Genomic DNA, 15,350 nt, shown 5'->3' with positions numbered 1-15,350 from the left:
CAGTAGGGGTAAAGAATTGTTCAGTGATAAAAGCTCCCATTTACTGAGCATTGATTACATGCCAGGCACCAGAAAAAGTACTCTTCATGTATTTCCTCATTCAAGTCTCACAACAATCCTATGAGGCAGGTAGTATTACCACTTTACAGGGGAGGCATAGGTTAGTTAAGCAAATCACCTAAGCCTCACAACGAGGAAGCCCCAGAGCCAAGATTAGAACCCAGGCATGGGGCTCCAAAGCCTTAATGTTAACTTCCAGGAGCAGTCTCTCCACAGGTTAGATCAGGTCTCTGGCCTGAGTTGCCCCTAGTCCCCTTGCAGGACATGCAGGTAGACAATCGTGATGCCAAGCTGAGGGTGGGGGCTCACACCTGTATTCCCAGCACTATGGAAGGCTGAGGTGGGAAGATCGCTTAAGGTCAGGAGTTCGAGCCCAGCCTGGGCAACATGGTGAAACTCCATCTCTACAAATAATACGAAAATATGCCGGGCATGATGGCACATGCCTGTAGTCCCAGCTACTCAGGAGGCTGAGGTGGGAGAACGGCTTGAGCTAGGGAGGTTGAGGCTGCAATTAGTCATGATTGTGCCATTGCACTCCAGCCTGGGTGACAGAGCAAGACCCTGCCTCAAAAATAAAAACAAAAACAAAAAAGAGAAAAAATCACAATGCCAAGTCGTAAATCTCAAAAAAGCAAGTGCCAAGGGATCTCTGGGACTGAAGACATATCTGCCATGTGGATCTCAAGTGGGGGGCCCCAGGATTTGCATAGGAGCTGTTCCAAAATCTGAGGACTGCCGTGGGTACTCATCTCCAGAGGTGAAGCTCTGGTTTGGGAGGCCACCTGCTGGACAGATGGCAGCAGGACAACCTTGGCAGCTGGGTCTCCACGCCTCTCCTTCATACGTGTTTCCTGGGTGCCCACTGTGTGCCTGGCACCACGCTAGGCACGGGAGAGGCAGAGCAACACAGACAGTAAACCAGACAGCCCTGTGGAGCTTGCAGTTTGGTGAGGGTGGCAGACATTAACCCATAGCCCTAGAAATAAAGGCATAATTCCAGCTGACAGTAAGTACTCAGGGTGCTCTTAGGGAGTGTGACAGGGGGTCATGGGGAAGGCCTCTCCAAGGAGGTCATCCTTAAGCTAAGACTTGAAGGCTAATTAGATGTGTGCCAGGCAAAGAGTGGGAGAAAGGGCATTCCAGCCAGAGGGGACAGCAGGGGCAAAGGCCCTACAATGGGAACACCCACATCACACTCCAGAAGCAGAAAGAAGGCTGCTGCAGCTGCACAGCAATGAGCCCAGAGGGCTGAGGCCCGCCGGCCGGGGTTCTGGAGCTTGCATTTTCTTTTCTTTTTTTTTGAGACGGAGTTTCGCTCTTGTTGCCCAGGCTGGAGTGCAGCGGCACAATCTCAGCTCACTGCAACCTCTGCCTCCTGGGTTCAAGCAATTCTCCTGCCTCAGCCTGGGATTACTACTCCCCAGTAGCAGGCATGCACCACCATGACCAGCTAATTTTGTATTTATAGTAGAGACTGGGTTTCTCCATGTTGGTCAGGCTCGTCTTGAACTTCCGACCTCAGGTGATCTGCCCACCTTGGCCTCCCAAAGTGCTGGGATTACAGGTGTGAGCCACCTGGCCCGGCCTGGAGCTTGTATTTTATCCTACAGGCAATGGGAGGCACTGAAGGTGTCAGTGAGGGGAGTGATGCCATCCCATCTAGCGCAGTAGCTCCTGAGAGGAGTGGATTCTGGAGGGCCAGGGTGGAGGCAGGGAGGTCCCTCCTGGACAACTGCAGGGAATTGTCCAGGAGAGAGATGCCCCTGCAGTTGTCCAGGAGAGAGATGATGGTGGCTGGGACCAGGTGGTGACAGAGGAGATGGGGAGGAGCAGGTGGATTCTAGAGAGCCATTTTGGAAGTGGGATCCACAGGGCTGGTTTGGGGTTGGATGTTGTGGTGTTGGGGGAGGAAGGAATCAGCAACCAGGGGCTTGGCTGCAGAGAGAACGCTGGAGAAGGCACAGAGGAGTTCAGTCTTGATGAGTGGAGCCAGAGATGACTATGAGGGAGCCCACGGGAGACGCACGGGTGGGCTGGTGGGTGCAGGGGTCCAGAGCTGTGAGGACTGGTCTGAGGTAGACAAAGGCCGGGCACCATGGGTATCGGTGGGTTTTAAGCCCCAGGATGGGTGAGGGTCTCTAGGAGAGGCAGGTAGTGGCAGGGGAGAGGAGAAGTCCAAGCACAGCCTTGGAGGGCGGGCCCAGGGGAGGGGAGGCCTGGGGCAGGGGGAAGAGGCTCAGAAGACAAAGAGAACTGAGGAGGGGCCCAGACGGCGGAAGGGAAGCTTAGCTGCACAAAAGCTAAGAGGTGGGGAGCATTTCAACCGTGTCAAAGGCTGCTGTGCGGCCAGGCAGGGCTGGAGCCAATTTGGTAACACGGAATCTCTCTTATACAACCCAAGCCAGGGCAGACGCCATGGTGGGTGGAGGCAGGAGGCAAACAATGGAACGGGGTGAAGGGTGACCGTGAAGCGGGGAGTGTAGGGAGACGGCACCACGGACAACTTGGCTGTGGAGAAGATGCGGCAGCTGTAGAGGAGAGGGCTGGCTGTGAAGACGAGGGCACAGGGCAGAGTGGCAGGCACCTGTGGGGTGGCTGGGGGGGGAGTGGGAGGGGGAACGCAGGACAGGCAGGGCTTCGAGCTTTCCAGCCTCTGTTCCTTCCACTTTCACCTCGTGTCTGCAGTTACCCCATAATAACCACCCCTAACTCAGATGAGGACAGCTGAGTCCCAGAGAAGATCCCAACGTCACAAGGAGGGCTCTGCCTAAGCTGGCTCCGCACACAGCAGGCTGTTTGGAGTCTGCCAAGACTCATGCAGAGGGCATGTGGGCCCCTTGACCAAATCTGGACGTCCTTCCCTCCCTGCCAGGTTGGCACTGCCCAGCCCTAGCAATCCCCCATCCCCACCCATCCGGGGCAGTGCCACAGAGGACAGCAGACAGACCAGGCACGGCCAGAGAGATCCATTTTGAAGGGGCTTGACCCTCCTACTGTTGGGGGAGGGGGCTTCTAAAGGAAAAGAACACAAAAATAGAAATGCAAAAATTAGGTCCCGGCCTTGCAAGGGTCTGAAACTTAAGGGCTTCAATTAGCCTCAGGGTAACTCCGCCTCTGACTGCAGTGACCTTGAACAAGTGACTTCACCTCTCCGAGCCCCGGTTCCTCATCTGAAAAGGCAGCCGTCAGTATAGTGCCAGCGGGAGGGCTAACTGAGGTAACTGTGCAAAATGTTTATAACAAGGCAGCGTCCCAGTGAGCGCTGGACAAACGGTGGCAGTGGCTCTTTTAAACTGGGCTCCTTGGGACTTGGAGTGGGGCAGGGTGGGGGAAGGGTGAAGCAGTGGGTAGGCGGATGGCGGGGGATAAAGGTGGGGGAGCCGCTCTCTTCCTGAGCCCAGGAGCAGCAGTAACCCCTTGTTTAGCAGTGCAGCACCGTGGTAAGGCGGTGATGGTGTGCGGAGCCCATCCTGCCTCTCCTGCCCACGCACTAGGCCCAGCCTGGCACCAAATGGGGGCTACCCGCGTTTGGTGGCGCCCCACAATTTACCAACCAGGCACATCCCACCCTTCCCACCAGCAGCAAGAGAATGAGGCCACTGGACAGAAACCCAGCGAGGGGACGGGACAGATGGGAGGGGACACACCCTGCTGAGGGCAGAGCCCTGGGTAACCCCCACCCCGCCCGACCACAGGCCCGGGGCGGGAGCTCGCGCCGGAGCGTCTCTGTCTCGCTAGGCTCGTGTCCCGGCCCCGGCGGCGGGACCCGCAGTGCGGGGAACAAGGGAGAGGGGCGGGTCCCCCTTGGCGGCGACTACGCTCCTCGCCCGGCGGGAACACTCACCGCCGCCTCGGGCCTCGGTCCTCTAGCTCCGCAGCCCGTCTGCTAGCAGGCTGACTCACCCGGGTCGCCCTCCGCGCGCTTTCCCACGGGGGCGGGCGCCTGGGCCTCCGCCTCCAGCCCCGCGGGCCTGCCAGGCGCGCTCACCTCACCGGGCTCCGTCGGTTCTGCCATGGCTGGGGCTTCCGCTGGGCGCCTTGGCTGTGCCAGGCGCCCGGCCAGGCGCGGCGGGGCGGGCGGGGCAAGCGGGGCTGGGCCCTGCGTCGCACAGACCACTATGCCTCCTCGCTGCAAACAAGAACGCGAAGCTAGAGACAGGGAGGCACGCCGACTCCAAGTCCAGTGCTCTTTTCCTCTGCCTCGGCCTCCTCCTGCTGACAGCAATCAAGAAAAGTACCCTTTCCAGCCTCATTTATTAAGCACCTATTACGTACACCGGGCACTGAGTGAAAGGGTCCGGAGGGGCCTTCTATCCCCTGAAAGCTCACAGTCCAAGAGAAGGTGGATAACACGGAACTTGGTGTAAGGACCTTGAGAGAGGCTGACTGGGCTAGAGAAATCCTCCAGGCTGGCTTCCTGGAGGAGGAGGCCTAAAGAATTAAGATTTTTTTTTTTTTTTTTTTTTTTTTTTTTTGAGACGGAGTCTCCCTCTGTAGCCCAGGCTGGAGAGCAGGGGTGAGATCTGGGCTCACTGCAACCTCCGCCTCCCGGGTTCAAGCTATTCTCCTGCCTCAGTCTTCTTGGTAGCTAGGATTACAGACCTCCGCCACCACGCTCAGCAAATTATTGTATTTTTAGTAGAGACTAGGTTTCACCATGTTGGCCAGGCTGGTCTCGAACTCCCAGGCTCAAACAATCTGCCTGCCTCAGCCTCCCAAAGGGCTGGGATTACAGTCATGAGCCACCACACCCAGCCAACGTTTATTTTTAAATGGTAGTGGAGAGGATGCTTTATGGCCTGGAAAGATGTTCAGGTTTCATAAAAGAAGTAGTTTATAGAACAGTTCACATGGTGTGATTCTTCTAAGTGCACATAAATGCATGTGCACATCAATACCTAAGTGCAAGGGGCAGGAAGAATGTACCCCCAAAGGATTAACCATGGTTATATATAGATCACGGGGTTACAGGGGATTTTTCTCTTCCTGTATATACCATTATATAGTCTGCACTTTTTCTACAGCGAATAGGCATGCATTTTGTGTTTAAAAAGCACAATACAGGACGGGCACGGTGGCTCATGCCTGTAACCCCAGCACTTTGGGAGGCCAAGGTGGGTGGATCACCTGAGATCAGGAGTTCGAGACCCTGCTGACCAACATGGTGAAACCCCATCTCTACTAAAAATACAAAAATTAGACGGGCTTGGAGGCGGGCGCCTGTAATCCCAGCCACTAGGTGAGGCAGGAGAATCACTTGAACCTGGGAGGCGGAGGTTGCAGTGAGCCGAGATCATGCCATTGTCCTCCAGCCTGGGCAACCAGAGCGAAACTCCATCTCAAAAAAAAAAAAAAGGCTGGGTGCTGTGGCTTATGCCTGTAATCCCAGCACTTTGGGAGGCCGAGGCGGGCGGATCACAAGGTCAGGAGATCGAGACCATCCTGGCTAACAGGGTGAAACCCCGTCTCTACTAAAAACAATACAAAAAATTAGCTGGGCGTGGTGTGGGTGCCTGTGGTCCGGAGGCTGAGGCAGGAGAATGGCGTGAGCCTGGGAGGCAGAGCTTGCAGTGAGCCGAGATTGCTCCATGGCACCTCCAGGCTGGATGCAGAGGAAGACTCCGTCTCAAAAACAAACAAACAAACAAAAAAAACCTAAAAAAAAAACAAGGCACTGTATGGCCGGGTGCCCTGGCTCACATATGTAATCCCAGCAGTTTGGGAGTTCGAGGCCGGTGGATCACCTGAGGTCAGGAGTTCGAGACCAGCCTGGCCAACATGGAGAAACCCTGTCTCTACTAAAAATACAAAAATTAGCTGGGTGTGGTGGCAGGTGCCTGTAATCCCAGCCACTTGGGAGGCTGAGGCAGGAGAATTGGTTGAACTCAGGAAGTGGAGTTTGCAGTGAGCCGAGACCGCGTCATTGCCCTCCAGCCTGGGCAACAAGAGTGAAACTTCATCTCAAAACAAAACAAAACAAAACAAAACAAAACAAAACAAAAAAAGCACAATAGCACAATAAATAAGAACTAAGCAGGCAGGGGAGGGAGAGCAGGGGGTGGTGTGTGTGGGAATCGGCTGCACTTCATCAAAGAGTGGGTAGAGGAGAGGGAGAAGAAGCTGTGCAGGCCTTGAATGTTAGGAGACACTTCCACCCGCTGGCCTCAGAGTTCCACCAAGCACAAGACAGTCGAGTGTGGAGACAGGGCTAAGAATCATCCGAGATGTGGAAACGGAGGCTCAACAAGGTCATGTGCTGGTCTGGGTTGAGCTGGGAGCAGGATCTAGGTGTCCTGCCCTCCATACCCCAGCCTAACTGGTACTAATTTAAACAACCCTCCCGCTCCCCCACCTCTGCCCTCAGGGAGTTTCCTTGGCTGCACTTTCCCAGCAAGGACGATTTTCCCAGCAGGGCGGGTCCCTCCAAATTTTTGTTGCTGACCCCACCATCGCTGCTGGGGCAGCTTAGGACCTGAGGCAGGTACAGACAGAGAAAGGGTATGTGACCTTAGATCTTCCAGTGGGGAAGGAAAGACAGACAGGGACAGAGAGGACAGAAAAACAGAGCTGAGGGGTAGGGTAGGAGGGCAGGAGTAGGCAAGAATAGGCTGGGAAGGTTGGACTGGAAGCTCCCCTGGGAAAGAGGCTGGTGTGGCCAAGACAGGAGCTGGGGGGAAGTGGCCCTGCGCTTGGAGCCTCCCTCACTCCTCATAACCCCAGCGCTTTCTGGCTCTGAAACAGCAGCCTTTGTCAGGGAGTGCTTGCAGTGCAGGTTGGTGGGAGAATGATTGGGGGATGGTGGCATGAACATGGGAGCAATGGAAGAAGGTCGGGGAGGCCTTGTGGTTTTGTAACGTCTCGAATCATGAGGAGGTGATCTCAGCTTTAGATTGTCTATTTCCCATTCCCTAAAGATATGTGGGGTAATTTGGGCAAACAGACACAGAGTTAACCCCTGCCACTCCTGACACCCAGAGTGAAGGGAAAGGGCTAGGAGAACATGCTGGGGTCTTAGCTGTTTGTTCCCTCCTGACAGCCAAGGCAGGGAATGGAGGTTAGAATCAAAATAGTCCTGGGCTCCAATTCTAGCCACTTAGTACCAACTTGACCTTGGGCAGGTATTCCACGCCTTCGTTTTCTCATCAGTAAAATGGGAATAATTATACCTAGAGAATGCAACATCAAAGGAGCTCCTTGGAGTCCTACATTTAATGGTTACCCTGTACCTAATTTCAGGATAAAAATGAGACACGTCCAAAGCACTCAGCACCACGCCTGGCACAAATTTGGTAGCAACTGGTTTCAAACAAATTTGTCCATCTATGGGATGGACACATACTTGGCACAGCCCCCACTGCTGTCCTGATTCCCAAGTGTCCAGAGGTTTTGTTAGTAGACCTAGAATGAAAGACTCTGAGGGTGGTTGGTGGGTGAGAATGTATGCAAGTCACTTCCAGCGAATGATCTACTCAGGGAAGCTACTTCCGGCCCCACTGGGTCTCTGCTTAATCGTATTAGCTCTCCCAGGCTTCCCTGCATACTCAGCCAGGTATGGGGTATGTGCATCTTCCTCACCTGCCTTTGAAGCCTGGGGCCCTTTGATGTTAGTGGGGGATGCACCAGCCTGGGGCTCTTGAGAGCTCTGGGGTCAGTGGCCAACAAGGAATAGGGACTGGGGAGTTTGAGATGATGTAAGTGCCCCCAACCCCTGCCTGTGTGGACTTTGGAGTCAGACTGCTTGGGTTCCAATCCCAGCACCGCTGTTAATGAGCTGTGTGACCTGGGGCAAGTCACCAAGCCTCTCTGAGCCTCAGATCCCTCATCTTTAGAAATACCTATCTTATGTGTTTGTGAAAAGCCAGAGAGCGAAAGAGAGGGAGAGAGAGAGACAGAGAGAGAGAGAGAAGAGTTTATGCTCTGTTTCCCATCTTACCTAAGACTCTTTGAAAGAGCAAGGATTCCTGAGTCCCACTCCAGGGACCCCGAGGCAATAGACCTACAAGACTGATATCCTTAAAAGTTTTAGAGCACTTTTAAGCTCTAATAGAAGTATATTCTATTAAGTATACTGTTTCAGAAGTATAAATGCTATAAACTTACAAAGAACATCAAAGTTTATTTAAATTTTTTACACATATTAGTTTTATGAGTTTCAAATAAGATACATATAGAGATATCTGTAATTTTTTTGAGACAGGGTCTCACTCTGTCACCCAGGCTGGAGTGCAATCACAACTCATTGTAGCCTTAATCTCTTGAGACCAAGCTATCCTCCCACTTCAGCCTCCTGAGTAGCTGAAATTACAGGTGCTTGCCTCCACACTTGGCTACTTTTTGTAGTTTTTGTGGAGACACAGTGTCATCATGTTGCCCAGGCTCGTCTGGAAGTCCTGGCCTCAAGCAATTCTCCTGCCTCACCCTCCCAAAGTGCTGGGATTACAGGCATGAGCCACTGTGCCTAGCCAAGTTTTATAGTTCTAAAGTTTATTACATTGAATTTCATTTTTACAGCTTTAGTAAGGTATAATGAACACACAACTGTGAATATTTTCTTTTTCTTTTTCTTTTTTTTTTTTTTTTTTGAGGCAGGGTCTCACTCTGTCACCCAGGCTGGAGTGCAGTGACATGATCTCAGCTCACTGCAACCTCTACCTCCTAGGCTCAAGCGATCCTCCTGCCTCAGCCCCTGGAGTTGCTGGGACTATAGGTATGCACCACCACACTCGATTAATTTTTATATTTTTTGCAGAGACGGGGTTTCACCATGTTGACCAGGCTACAACTGCAAATATTTAAAGTGTGCATTTTGATAAGCTTTCATATATATATACAACCATCACCACGATTAAGAAAATTAATAGGCCAGGCACAGTGGCTCACGCCTATAATCCCAGCACTTTGGGAGGCCAAGACGGGCAGATCACCTGAGGTCAGGAGTTTGAGACCAGCCTGACCAACATGGTGAAACCCCGTCTCTACTAAAAATGCAAAAATTACCCAGTCACGGTGGCGCGCGCCTGTGACCTCAGCTACTCCAGAGGCTAAGGCACGAGAATCACTTGAACCCCAGAGGTAGAGGTTGCATTGAGCAGAGATTGCACCTCTGCACTCCAGCCTGGGTGACAGAGTGAGACTCTGTCTCAAAAGAAAAAAAAAAAAAAGAAAACGAACATATTTATCACTCCCAAAACTTTCCTTCTGCCCTTTGTTATCCCTCCCTCTTCCCCATCCCTAGGCAACCCATTGATCTGCTTTCTGTCACTATACATTAGTCTGCATTTTCTAGAATTTTATAGAAATGGAATCATCCAGTGCATACTACTTTTTGTTGGGCTTCTTTCACTCCACATCATTGTCGTATCATTGTTTTGAGATTCATCCCCTTCATGTGTATCAATAGTGCATTCCGTTTTATTGTCAGATAGTATTTCAATATATGGATATACCACAATTTGTTTACTCATTCACTTTTTTTTTTTTTTAAGAGACAGGATCTCACTCTATCACCCAGGCTGGAGTGCAGTGGCGTGATCATATTTCACTGCAGCCTTGAACTCTTGGGCACAAGTGATCCTCCTGCCTTGGCCTCCCAAAGTACTGAGATCACAGCCACCATGCCTGGTCATTATCTGTTCAGCTTTGAACTTGAATTATCAATGGTCTTTTGGACAATTTTGAATTTTGAATAATACGTTTTTAATATAAATGCTTTTTGAAGATAGCCCATGTTGACGGAAACAAAACAATAAAATTGAAAATATATTACTCAAAGATCGCAAAACTAAATAAGTATAAAAGAAATATCAATAAATTATCAGAAGCTGGTTTTGTAAGTTTCTATCATTTATACTTTTGAAGTTATCAAAGATTAAATATGACTAAAACAGAGCACTAGGACTTTTAGAGCTCCCTTTATGATTAATAATTGCTCCCAGTGATAACCGTCATCAAGCAATTTTGGGAGACAATGAGTTAATTGCACATATAAATCTCTGGCGCAGTCAGTGCCCGGCACACAGTAAGCACTCCCTAAGTGCTTAGTGTTATTCTTAGTTTATTTAGTGTTTATTCTTAGTTCTGATTCTTTTTTCTTTTTTTTTTTTTAGATGGAGTCTCGCTCTGTCACCCAGGCTGGAGTACAGTGGCGAGATCTCGGCTCACTGCAAGCTCCACCTCTCGGGTTCACACCATTCTCCTGCCTCAGCCTCCCGAGTGGCTGGGATTACTGGGATTACAGGCACCCACCACCACGCCCAGCTAACTTTTATGTATTTTTAGTGGAGATGGGGTTTCACTGTGTTAGCCAGGATGGTCTCGATCTCCTGACCTCGTGATCCCCCCGCCTCGCCCTCCCAAAGTGCTGGGATTACAGGTATGAGCCACCGCTCCTGGCGTTTTTTTTGTTTGTTTTGTGTTTTGTTTTGTTTTGTTTTTGAGACAGAATCTCTCTCTGTCGCCTGGGCTGGAGTGCAGTGGCACCACCTCAGCTCACTGCAACCACTGCCTCCCAGGTTCAAGCGATTCTCCTGCCTCAGCCTTCCGAGTAGCTGGGATTACAGGTGCCCGCCATCACGCCCAGTTTGTATTTTTAGTAGAGAGGAGGTTTCACTATGTTGGCCAGGTTGGTCTCAAACTCCTGACCCCAGGTGATCCACCCGCCTCAGCCTCTCAAAGTGCTGGGATTAGAGGCGTGAGCCACCGTCCCCGGCCTCATTTTTTTTTGAGACATAGTCTCACTATGTTGCCCAGGCTGGAGTGCAATGGCACAATCTTGGCTCACAGCAACCTCTGCCTCCTGGGTTCAAGCAATTCTTCTGCCTCAGCCTCCTGAATAGCTGGAATTACAGGCACCCACCATCATGCCCGAATAATTTTTGTATTTTTTGTACAGACAGGGTTTCACCACTTTGGCCAGACTGATCTTGAACTCCTGATCTCAGGTGATCCGCTTGCCTTGGCCTCCCAAAGTGCTGGAATTACAGGTGTGAACCACCGCGCCCGGTCAGTTCTGATTCTTATTCATGGCTTTTCTCTCTCTCTCTCTATCTTCCTTTCAAGCACAGAGCCTTTCTCCCACCCCCAGGCTCAGAGTTAGGTCATCAAACTCCAGCTTAACTTCAGCACCAGTGACTCCCCGTGGAGGGGAAGTGGGAAGGTAGAAGGCAGAGGCAGCTGGCCGGGCTGTGGGAATCTCTGAGAAGCTTCCGGGGTGGGAGGGGAGGGCACCCTCCTGGTGGTCTCTCTGTTTGTTTCACAAAACCTTCCCATTCCGCGGGGGTTCCAAGGCCAGGCTGTGCCTTCACCTCCTGACCCTGTGGGAAGCACAAGCCTCGACTTGGCTCCACCCCAAGAGGCTGGGGGGCCATGGGAGCTGGAGGAGCCTGAGTTTCAGAGTCAGACAGGCCAGGCCCTGCCAGCTGGACAATGTGGGGCCAGTCACTCTGTCTGAGGGTGGTACCAGCCCTGCTTAGGTCACATAGCTCCTGCAAGGACCACGAGAGAGACTGGAGGCATGAGTGATGCACACAGAAAGTGCAGTAACACAAATCATATCCATAAGGAGATGGGGACACAGAAGCCATTGTCTTGCTGATGTCCAGATGTCGGCATGCCAAGACAGTGCACCCAGTATGTGAGACCCACTGTGTACCCGACCATGTGCTCAGGAGAGTGAGGTGGAAGAACTTGAGAGCAGTGGAAGCTGCTGACCTGAGGGACTTACGTCCTTTTGGTGACCACCGCACCAAGAAGCACCTTCCCTGTCTTTGCCTTCTTACCTCTGTGTCCTGCAATGCAGACACCGGGTTAAATGCATTCATTCAACAAACGTGTACTATGAACACTTGCATGTGTCGAGAACTGGGCTAACGACTGGGGTCCAGCAACGAACTAAACAGAGAAGCTGCTTATAGCCAGCCTAGTGCTGGGGAGGGGAAAGGATAAAAAAGAAACACACAGTACAAAACAAAATAAGGTAATTTCTTTTTTTTTTTTTTTTTTTTTGAGGCAAAGTCTTGCTCTTGTTGCCCAGGCTGGAGTGCAATGGCACGACCTCGGCTCACTGCAACCTCCACCTCCCAGGTTCAAGCGATTCTCTTGCCTCAGCCTCCCAAGTTGCTGGACTTACAGGCATGTGCCACCACGCCCGGCTAATTTTTGTATTTTTAGTAGAGACAGGGTTTCGCCATGTTGACCAGGCTGGTCTCAAACTCCTGACATCAAGTGATCTGCCCGCCTCAGCCTCCCAAAGTGCTGGGATTGCAGGCATGAGCCACTGCACCCAGCCACAAGGTAATTTCTGACCATGGAAGAGCTGTGGAGAAAATAAACAGTGATAGAACAGAGTGCAGGATGTCAGTTTAGATGGGGGAAGCTGGGAAAGACCTCTCTGTGCAAGGAAAGTAATAATAAGTGACTCTGCTGGGACAAGGGAGCATCCAGTGTGGGTTCTCAAGTCACAGCGATTTGGAGCCCCTCACAACTTTACCACCTGCTAAATTCTCCACCGTGGCAAGCTGCTTAACCTCTCTGAGCCTCAGTTTCCTCACCTGTAAAATGGGAGTAACCATCCAATCCACTTCATAGGATTGATAGGAGAGTGCAAACACATTATGGTAAGCATTTATAGAATAATAGATTATGTCTATCTTATCCAGCCTGGGCCACCTACCCACAATGCATGAGTTAGTCCCTTTGGAGAAGGACAATGAGATGAGCCCAACCCAAACACTCCTGACTCCAGAGTGTCTTTCTCTCATCTAAAATATAACAAGGGGGGCTGGGAGCAGTGGCTCACACCTGTAATCCTACTACTTTGGTAGGCTGAGAGGGACAGATCACCTGAGGTCAGGAGTTCAAGACCAGCCTGCCAACAAAGTGAAACCCCGTCTCTACTAAAAATACAAAAATTAGATGGGCGTACTGGTGCATGCCTGTAATCCCAGCTACTCAGGAGGCTGAGGCATGAGAATCACTTCAACCGGGAGGCAGAGGTTGCAGTGAGACAAGATCAGTCCACTGCACTCCAGTCTGGGTGACAGAGTAAGACTCCATCTCAAAAAACTAATAATAGGCCAGGCGCGGTGGCTCACGCCTGTAATCCCAGCACTTTGGGAAGCCAAGGCAGGCGGATCACGAGGTCAGGAGATCGAGACCATCCTGGCTACGGTCAAACCCCATCTCTACTAAAAAAAAAAAAATACAAAAAATTAGCCGGGCATGGTGGTGGGCGCCTATAGTCCCAGCTACTCAGGAGGCTGAGGCAGGAGAATGGCATGAACCTGGGAGGCACAACTTGCAGTGAGTGGAGATCACACCACTGCACTCCAGCCTGGGCGACAGAGTGAGACTCCATCTCAAAAAAAAAAAAAAAAAAAGAAAAGAAAAAACTAATAATAATTTTAAAATAAAATAAAATATAACAAGGATCTCCAGGGCCAGGCAAATAGATGTAATAAGTTAAGGATTGACTCTAGCACTTAAGAGAATAGACCCAGCCGGGCACGGTGGCTTACACTTGTAATCCCAGCACTTTGGGAGGCCAAGGCGGGTGGATCACGAGGTGAGGAGATCGAGACCATCCTGGCTAACACAGTGAAACGCCATCTCTACTAAAAATACAAAAAATTAGCGGGTGTGGTGGTGGGCGCCTGTGGTCCCAGCTACTCGGGAGGCGGAGGCAGGAGAATGGCATAAACCCAGGAGGCAGAGCTTGCAGTGAGCTGAGATTGAGCCGCTGCACTCTAGCCTGGGTGACAGAGCAAAACTCTGTCTCAAAAAAAAAAAGAGAGAATAGACCCTGCCTAAAGGAAATAGTGACTATTTGGCTTTAGGGAACCTTTGCCATGTTGAAATGAGGGCCCAGAACTTTCTTTCCATTTCTCAAATGAAGAGAAGAAAACAAAAACATTTTTATGAACAATCTCAAAAATTACAGGCATGTGACACCACACCCGGCATCTTCAAGACTTTTCTTTCTGTTTTCATTTTGTTGTGTTTGAGACAGGGTCTCAGTCTGTGACCTAGACTGGAGTACAGTAGTACAATCATGGCTCACTGCAGCCTCAACCTCCTGTACTCAAGCCATCTTCCCTCCTTAGCCTCCTGCATAGCTGAAACTACATGCGTAGGCCACCACGCCCAGACACTTTTTTTTTCTTTTTCTTTTTTTTTTTTCTCGAGGTGGAGTCTCGCTCTGTCACCCAGGCTGGAGTGCAGAGGCGCGATCTCGGCTCACTGCAACCTCCGACTCCATGGTTCAAGCGATTCTCCTACCTCAGCCTCCCAAATAGTTGGGATTACATGCAAGCACCACCACGCCCGGCTAATTTTTGTATTTTTAGTAGAGACACGGTTTCACCATGTTGGCCTGGATGTACTTTTTTGTTTTTTTTTAGAGATGAGGTCATGCTATGCTGCCCAGGCTGGTCTTAAACTCCTGGACTCAAATGATCCTCCTGTCTCAGCCTCCAAAACTGCTGGGATTACAGGTGCGAGTCATGGCAGTCAGTAAAAAACTTTTAAAAACAACATAGTTGGTGGCAGACAAAACACCACATCAGCCGGGGCCAGCTGCAGGCATGGTGGTTTGCAACCTCCATTTACTGTATACCAGGTCCTTTGCCCAGCACTTTGAAGACTACAGTGCAAACCAGCACCAGGCTTGCTGGTGGGAAACTCCCAGGGGCTCGAAGATCTTGTCCCATAAACAAAGAATGGCTGGATCGGAGCCTGGATAAGGAAGGGGTCTCGGGGAGAGTGCCTGAGGGGAGAGAGATCATATAAGGAAAACTTCATGGTAGAAGAGACTCTTGGGCTGGATCTGTGGGATAAATAGGAATGTTTTGTTGAATGAAGAGGAGGCAAACTCATTTTGGGCGGAAAAAGAACCGCTTTGAACTTTGGGGAAGGGCAAGTATTTGCATGGGGCTGGAGTGCTTCTGGGCTCCAAGGGGTTTGCAGGGGAGGGGTCTGGAAAACCAGGCGGGAGATGGAGGCTCATTTCTAGCTTGAGATCACAGAGAGCCACATGTGCCCAGCAGAGTCACTGGATGGCACCTCTGAGCCTGGGCATCAGCCTCCAAGACCAACAGTTGGGGGTACAGACTAAAGGTAGAAGCAAGAGACTTGTCTTAGACCTGCCTTTATGAGACTGAATTCATTCACGTAGGTTGCAGATTCCAGCAAACAGTGGGCAGTTATAAACCAGGAGCTGGGGTCTCAGAGAGAAAGGAGTCAGGGGTCCCTCCTGCTCCTAGGCAGCTCACAGTCTGATAGGCTGGTGGCCT

General features: G+C 51.0%; 1 protein-coding gene across 1 annotated transcript in view; it reads right to left on the bottom strand.

Moving 5' to 3' along the window:
• The window catches only part of LOC105466070 (phosphatase domain containing paladin 1), a 110,197-nt gene extending 106,152 nt beyond the window's left edge, over positions 1 to 4,045 (bottom strand). The window contains exon 1 of the mRNA XM_011714954.3: positions 3,908 to 4,045. The gene's annotated coding sequence lies outside the window, so the exon portion shown is untranslated. The remainder of the gene's footprint in view (positions 1 to 3,907) is intronic.
• Between the last annotated feature and the right edge of the window lie 11,305 nt (positions 4,046 to 15,350).

The sequence above is a fragment of the Macaca nemestrina genome, chromosome 9 (genome assembly GCF_043159975.1).
Source record: "Macaca nemestrina isolate mMacNem1 chromosome 9, mMacNem.hap1, whole genome shotgun sequence".
Lineage (NCBI taxonomy): Eukaryota > Metazoa > Chordata > Mammalia > Primates > Cercopithecidae > Macaca > Macaca nemestrina.
Note: the sequence above shows the minus strand (reverse complement) of the source record. Positions and strands in the feature narration are given on the sequence as shown.